Genomic DNA, 8,812 nt, shown 5'->3' with positions numbered 1-8,812 from the left:
CTCACCAACTTTATGTTGACGTTTTAAGCATGTTTATTCTCAGGTGATAACTAAAAGCTTCCACTGCAACATGTTGAATTTAAGCAAGATCTTGAGTATGCATATTTGTGTCAAAAATAAAACTGCATATCGGAGGATTTGTAATGTAAAATATGTTGGAGGTCATATTGTTATTATCACATGTAAAGTTTGTAAGTCTAAGATTATCGCTAAACGATAATCATTATTAAGTTGTTTAAACCTTGTATTTGTAATAAAAGCTATGGTTTGTATTGTAAAAACAAATGCAGTTTTTGAAAAATGTCGCATATAGAGGTCAATACCTCGCGATGAAATCATATGTTATTGTATTCGTCCTTATGGTTAAGGTCGGGTCATCTCATCACTCCATAAAGTTAATACTATGTCATCTAGTCAATATTCATCTTCTTCGAGGTGAATGATGCAATGAAAAATGAAAGATAAGAAAATAACATCATTCATTCATTTAAAAGAAAATAACCAGAGTATTACACAAACTTAACGAAATCTTTCAAAATATAGAAGTACTAAATGATAACATAAAGAACACTATGAGAAATTTAAATGACACTTGTAGTTGTCAAAACTCTTCATTGGGCCTCTTCCCCTTCTTTCTCATTATCCCGAGCTTCCTCGACAGTCATCACAAATGCTTAGCCTTTAGCATTTCCCGTGTTATCCTTTTTCTTTGGACACTGGTTGCGAAAATGCCTTTTTTCTCCACAGTCATAGCATGTAGGAACGGTTGCGTTGGCTTTTGTGGCAGGTGTACCAGTTGAAGGAACTGCAACCCTACAAGTCTTGGCTATATGACCAATCTTCTTGCACCACCCAGAATGGTGTCTTTCACAACGCTTACAATAAGGTTGTTTCCCAAAATAACCTCTTCCTAAATTTTCGGAAACTTTCTTATTTGAACCTTGGTTTGATTCCTAAGTAGGCTCAAATTTCCTTTTGCCTTCACTAGTCTTAGCCTCGGCTTGTTTATTAACCGCGGCCTTTCTCCTCTTAGCCATCATTAAATTTTGAGCCATAAGTATCACTGCATCTAAGGTCTGTTTACTAGTAGCAATAACATTTCCTTGAATCTCGTCAGGAAGACCTTCTATGTATCGCTCGATCTTCTTTTGTTCAGTGGGAACCATGTTCGGGCACAATGAAACCAACTCTATAAACCTGTTGGTATAACCTTCAATATTTGTACCATTGATCTTCAATTCCCAAAACTCAACCTCTAGCTTTTGAATTTGGTTCCTTGGGCAAAACTTATCAGTCATCATTCTTTTCACGACGGCCCATGGAATAGCATTAGCAGCATCCAGTCCTACAGTTTGGGCATAAGCATTCCACCAAGTCAAAGCTCGCTACTTAGTGTGTGAGTGGCATACTTCACTCGATCGACCTTCGCGCAGTTACAGATGCGAAAGATTGATTCGAGTTTTTCGAACCAACGAGTCAATTCGACTGCTTCCTCATTTCCATTGAAGGATGGAGGCTTACAGTTCATAAACTCCTTGTAGGTGCATGATGTAGGTGGGTTTCCTTTGTTGTTCCCTTGATTATTGTTGCCTTGAGTGGCAGCAAGTAGTTGTTGAAATTGTACGGGAGTCAAAGTAACATTTAGAAGAACGTTGGTAGCACCACGAGTTGAATGAGCCATTGATCTTCAATACACAAAACAGTATTAGTTGAAGAGTTATGGTGCACTAGGTAGCAACACCAATGGATAAGAAAAGGTAGTATGGGTTAGTTAGTGATAATGTTGGTGAAGCAAGTGAGTAATTGGGTGTTGAATAGATCCTTCAGTGTTGCATTCTTTGGTGTCCGAAATGATGACTGAGTGATGACTAGACATCCTAGAGAAGGAGTACTAAGTAGATTCTAAGACACGGTATGACGGCAAAGATATAAGGAGAGCATAGTAAGGCAAGCATAGAAATGAGGATCGCACTTTAAACTAAGTCAAGAATATAGACAAATAAGTAAGGTTCTTAAACTAAGGCAGGAAAGGTTATAGTCCTATAGATTGCTAAGGCACCCTAACTAACACATAAGGCACACATAAAATGCAATCCTAGTTCTCTATAACAAACCTGGCTCTGATACCACTCTGTCATACCCCCAAATAGGGCCGGGGAAATATGACTTCACAATATCACAACACAAGTATGCATAAACGAGAACGACTCTAAATGAGACGTTTTATTACAAAATTTGAATTTGCAGCGGAAACATAATAATGTTATACGTAATGAAATTTAAATGATAAGTCTAATATGTGGACTCCAATGCAACAGCTAACTAAGCATCGTAGGGTAGCACACAAGCTAATCTTCACCTGAGACAAAAACAAGCTTAAAGTGTCAACCAAAAATGGTTGAGTGTACAACATAGGTTTAATAATCATAATAAGTTTTTAGACCACAAGATTTAATTCAAAATATCAAAATATTCAATATGCCATGAGTTATAATATCGAACTAAACATTAACCCCTGACACTGTACGGGTGTCGACAATCGTTATTATGTACCCCCTTGAAGATTATGCCAATGGGTAGAGACGCCACTCTCAATAGGCCTACTCACAATAATTAAGCTTGCAATATTTCAATTCCAGCAATTAACGATATTATGGCGGGGATTTGCATGTAACAATAAATACATGTTTAACAAAAGTCTCACGAAAGTGCATATCAAATAGTTTAGGTACTTGTGTCTAAATTGTAAATCATTTAAAAGCAAGAATGTGTCTCACCCCAAAAGTTGTAAAATAGTTAATAAATAGTAGAAAGAGGGGCTATGAAGTTCACCTTAGTAGCAAGTAAGTAATTCTATGCAAGTAGTATGAACGGAGTATGTAATCGGAGAACTCAACCTAGAGATATAATGTTTAATTAGTTAATGTCTAATAGACATAAACTTTGTTTATTAATATAGCAAACTATATTAACAGTGACGGTTTTCGAGAAAAGTTCCTATTTCTCAAATTTTCTATAGTTGGAAACCTACTATTTATGGAAAGCTTCCCACTTATATTAAGTTTGTAGATTTAGTATTGCTCGAGTTATAATTCTTCACAAAGATGTTGTACAATCTTGCCCAAACTTCGTTGCTAACATGCAAGTCACTTGAATGATCAGTTGTTACCGAGTGGCCCAGGATCTCTTGACCAGAATCTAAGTCTTGGCATTCGAGATCCACAAGCGTCCCATAATGGTAACAAGGATCACCTTAGGCCACAAGTAGCGGTGATGTTTGTAGTCTTTGTACGTTATCTTTAATTATAACCTTCACGTTATAAGTGTATACACATAACAAGTTATTAATATACTTATTAGTTATATATATAAGTGATAATATACTTAGTGTAATTAAGTGTTACTATATAGATAAGTGTATAAGTTATACTAATAATAGTATTATTATTTAATTAATCAAATATTATGTATACTTATCATCATATGTTTCATATATATAAATACGCCTATAAGATACATATATATACATTAATGTAAGAGTGGTATATATATATATATATATATATATATATATATATATATATATATATATATATATATATATATATATATATATATATATATATATATATATATATATATATATACACTTATTACTTTTCTTATTATATTTACTAACCATATATAATACTTTCGTAATACACATTCATACATACATACACACGTACATATACATACATATATACACATATATATACATGTATGTATATATTTACATATACACACACACACATATACCTACAATGTATACATGCACATACGTACGTATGTATGCATGCATGCATGCATGTATATCTTTATCATTACACATTACTAATCATAAAATCATAGCTTTCTATCTTAATCAAAACCTAATAACATTAACATTCACCAACCCTATTCTTTATTAACCATAATTTAACCAAATCTTCTAAATCTTTACTTATACAATACATAATCATAATTCATAATCTAACTCATGATCATTGAATCATCCTTAACTTATGAATAACCATAATCTTTAACTAGTTCTTACCCTTTTTATCATTATCATTATCCTTATTACTAATAACATTCATGATCTAGTTTATTAATCACTAATCATCCACATATTCTTTTATGATACCATTAATCTTATTAACTTGATAACTAACATAAACTTTTATTCATCAACTAATAACTATAATATTTTATCCTACTACTTACACATAATACTTATAATCTTTTTCAAATACATAATCTTAGTTTCCTTTAATTACAAATTTATTAATAATCTTGTAATCCTTATTCATAATCATCATACTTATAACAATAACTACTTAAGTATAACTTTATAGTAACTAAATTAAGAACATTATTAAACTAGGGTTTAGGCTACTGTATGAAGAATGAGATCAAGAATGGATGATGATGATGATGATGATTGCGAAGCAGAAAACAGAAAAATAGAAGCAGCAACAACAGCAATTTACGACCCAAAACAAGGTCCTTTTGGGTCTTCTTTTGTTTGATAGAAACACAGCAAGACAGCAGCAACTTTGCAGCAAGAACAAGGCTGAACAGTAGAAGATTTGATGGCGAATTGAGCAGCAATGGGAGACTGTAACAGCAGCAGGAAAGGGATGATGTAGGGCTGTGTTGGAGGTGGTTCTAGTCGACTGAAAACAGCAAGAAACATGCTGCTTCTAGTCGACTGTAGAAGGGCTTTTGGTGTGGTCTTTTGTCGACTAATCAGCAAGCAGGATGATGTTTTTTAGTCGACAGAATTATAGAGGGAAACAAGCTGGAACTATATCGACTAATACAGGTTTATTGTGGTGAGTTTAATGAATGTCATGAGGCCTTATACAGTTGTGTTTGATTCCAAATTATACTCAAATTACTTGAAGATCAAGGTCACTAATTAGGATTAAACTAGGATTTGAGAAAGCTTAGAGATTAAGTTTGTTTTTTTTCCCTTTTTAGTTCCTAAACAGCCGATTATATTTGTTAATACATATTATTTTTTTTTACGGTTTTAATTATTTATTTTTGTATTTTATATATATTTTATTATTATTATTATTATTATTATTGTTATTATTATTATTATTATTATTATTATGATTATTATTATTATTATTATTATTATTATTATTATTATTATTATTATTATTATTATTATTATTATTATTATTATTATTATTATTATTATTATTATTATTATTATTATTATTATTATTATTAGTATTAGTATTAGGGTTACATTTTATTTAAATATTAGACCCTAACTTTTATAAATTTTATTTGGTTCCAATTAGTTTATATATATTCTTATTTGTTTGAATCTTATAAATATTGTCACATTTTAATTTATGACATATTGTTTATATCATTTATTTAGTATTAGGGTTAGGGTTTAATATTCAATATTAAATGTGATTATGGTTTAGTAGTTAATAAGTAGGGTTAGGTTTAGGGTTTTAAATAGTATTGGGGTTTTAGTATTAATTACTATATTAACTTTAACCTGATAACAACCGTAGTGCTAAAACACAGCATATGACAATGAACCTAAGGGCAATTTGGTATATTCAAAAGGGAAAAGTGAGGGTTGTTATACGCGAGATGGAGAATGAGCCACGAGAGTCATACAAGCCGCGAGATGGAGAACGAGCCGCGAGAGTCATACAAGTCGCGAGATGGAGAACGAGCCTCGAGATGGAGAACGAGCCGCGAGAGTCATACAAGCCACGATATGGAGAACGAGCTGTGAGATGGAGAAAGAGCTGTGAGGGTCATATAAGTCGCGAGATGGAGAACGAGCCACGAGATGGAGAGGGATCCGCGAGATGGAGAACGAGCCGCGAGATTAAGGATGCACTGCGCGATGGAGAATAAGCTGCAAGATGGAGAACGAATTGCATGATCGAGAACGATCCGTGAGAAGGAGAACCAGCCGCGAGATGGAGAACTAGCCACGAGATGGAGAACGAGCCATGAGGGTCATACAAGCCGCGAGATGCAGAACGAGCCACGAGATGGAGAGCGAGCCGCGAGAAGGAGAACAAGCCACGAGATGGAGAACGAGCCACGAGATGGAGAACGAGCTGCGAGAGTCATACATGCTGTGAGATGGAGAACGAGCCGCGAGAGTCAAACAAGTCGCGAGATGGAGAACGAGCCGTGAGATGGAGAACAAGCCGCGAGATGGAGAACGAGCCGCGAGATGGAGAAAGAGCCGTGAGATGGAGAATGAGAAGCGAAAGTAGAACGAGCCGCGAGATGGAGAAAGAGCTGCAAGATGGAGAACGAGCCGCGAGATGGAGAACCAGCGACGAGATGGAGAACGAGATGTGAGATGGAGAATGAGCCGCGAGAGTCATACAAGCCGCAAGATGGAGAACGAGCCGCAAAATGGAGAACGAGCCGTGAGATGGAGAACGAGCCGCAAGATAGAGAGCGAGCTGTGAGATGGAGAGCGAGCCGCGAGATGGAGAATGAGCCGCGAGAGTCATACGAACCACGAGATGTAGAACGAGCCGCGAGAATGAGAATGAGCCGCGAGAGTAATACAAGCCGCGAGATGGAGAACGAGCTGTGAGTGTCATACAAGCCACGAGATGGAGAACAAGCCGCGAGATGGAGAGTGAGCTGCGAGATGGAGAAAGAGCCGCTAGGGTCATACAAGTCGCGAGATGGAGAATGAGCCGCGAGATGGAGAATTAGCCGCGGGACTTATACAAGCCGCGAGATGGAGAACAAGCTGCGAGATGGAGAACGAGCCGCGAGAGTCATACAAGTCGCGAGATGGAGAACGAGCCGTGAGAGTCATACAAGCCATGAGATGGAGAATGATCTGTGAGAGTCATAAAAGCTGCGAGATGGAGAACGAGCTGCGTGAGTCATAAAAGTCGCGAGATGGAGAACGAGTCGCGAGAGTCATACAATCCGCGAAATGGAGAATAAGGCGCGAGATGGAGAATGAGTCGTGTGAAGGAGAACGAGCCGCGAGAGTCATACAAGCCGCGAGATAGAGAACAATCCGCGAGATGGAGAAGGAACCGCGAGATGGAGATCGAGCCTCGAGATGGTGAATGAGCCACGAGATTGAGAATGAGCCGCGAGATGGTGAATGAGTTATGAGATGGAGAACGAGCCGCGAGAGTCATACAAGCTGCGAGATGGAGAGCGAGCCGCGAGATGGAGAGCGAGCCGCGACATGGAGAACGAGCGACGAGATGGAGAACGAGCCGCGAGAGTCATACGAGCCGCAAGATGGAGAACGAGCCGCGAGAGTCATACGAGCCGCAAGATAGAGAACGAGACGCGAGATGGAGAACGAGCCACGAGATGGAGAACGAGCCGCGACAGTCATAAAAGCCGCAAGATGGAGAGCGAGCCTCGAGATGGAGAATGATCCGCGAGAGTCATACAATCCACGAGATGGAGAATAAGCCGCGAGATGGAGAACAAGCCGTAAGATGGAGAACGAGACACGATATGGAGAAAGAGCCGCGAGGGTCACACAAATCGCGAGATGGAGAATGAGCCGCTAGATGGAGAACGAGTCGCAAGAGTCGTACGAGCAGCGAGATGGAGAACGAGCCGCGAAATGGAGAACGAGAGAACGAGCTGCGAGAATTATACACGCCACGAGATGGAAAACGAGCTGCGAGATGGAGAACGAGCCGCGATATGGAGAACGAGCCGCGATATGGAGAACGAGCTGCGATATGGAGAACGAGCTGCAATATGGAGGACGATCCGCGAGAGTCATACAAGCCGCGAGATGGAGAATGAGCCGCGAGATGGAGAACGAGCCACGAGATGGAGAACGAGCCACGAGAGTCATACAAGCCGTGAGATGGAGAACGAGCTGCGAGATGGAGAATGAGCCGCGAGATGGAGAACGAGCCGCGAGATGGTGAAGGAGCTGTGAGATGGAGAACGAGCCGCGAGAGTCATACGAACCGCGAGATGGAGAACGAGCCGCGATAATGAGAATGAGCCGAGAGAGTCATACAAGCCACGAGTTGGAGAACGAACCGCGAGAGTCATACAAGCCACGAGATGGAGAACGAGCAGCGAGACTCATACAAGCCGCGAGATGGAGAACGAGCTGCGAGATGGGGAACGAGCCACAAGAGTCATACAAGCCGCGAGAGTCGTACAAACAGCGAGATGGAGAATGGGCCACAAAATGGAGAGCGAGCGAACGAGCTGGGAGAGTTATACAAGCCGAGAGATGGAGAACGAGCTGTAAGTTGGAGAACGAGCCGCGATATGGAGAACGAGCCGCAAGATGGAGAACGAGACGCGATATGGAGAACGAGCCACAAGAGTGATACAAGCCACGAGATGGAGAACGAGTCGCGAGACGTAGAAAGAGCCGCGTGATGATGAATGAGCTGCAAGATAGAGAACGAGTCGCGAGATAGAGAATGAGCCGCGAAATTCATACAATCTGCAAGATGGAAAACGATCCGCGAGATGGAGAACGAGCCGGAAGATGGCGAATGAGCTGCGAGAGTCATACAAGCCGTGAGATAGAGAACGAGCTGCGAGATGGAGAACAAGCCACGAGATGAGGAACGAGCCATGATATGGTGAACGAGCCGCGAGATGAAGAACGAGCCGCGAGATGAAGAACGAGCTGCAAGAGTCATATAAGCCGTGAGATGGAGAATGAGCCGCGATACGGAGAACGAGCCGCGAGATGGAGAACGAGCCACGAGAGTCATACAAGCTACGAGATGGAGAATGAGCCACGAGAGTCATACAAGCTGCGAGA

This window comes from Rutidosis leptorrhynchoides, chromosome 2 (assembly GCF_046630445.1).
Source record: "Rutidosis leptorrhynchoides isolate AG116_Rl617_1_P2 chromosome 2, CSIRO_AGI_Rlap_v1, whole genome shotgun sequence".
In the NCBI taxonomy this organism is placed as follows: Eukaryota; Viridiplantae; Streptophyta; class Magnoliopsida; order Asterales; family Asteraceae; genus Rutidosis; species Rutidosis leptorrhynchoides.
The sequence above is the reverse complement of the archived record's forward strand: the minus strand, read 5'-3'. Positions refer to the sequence as shown.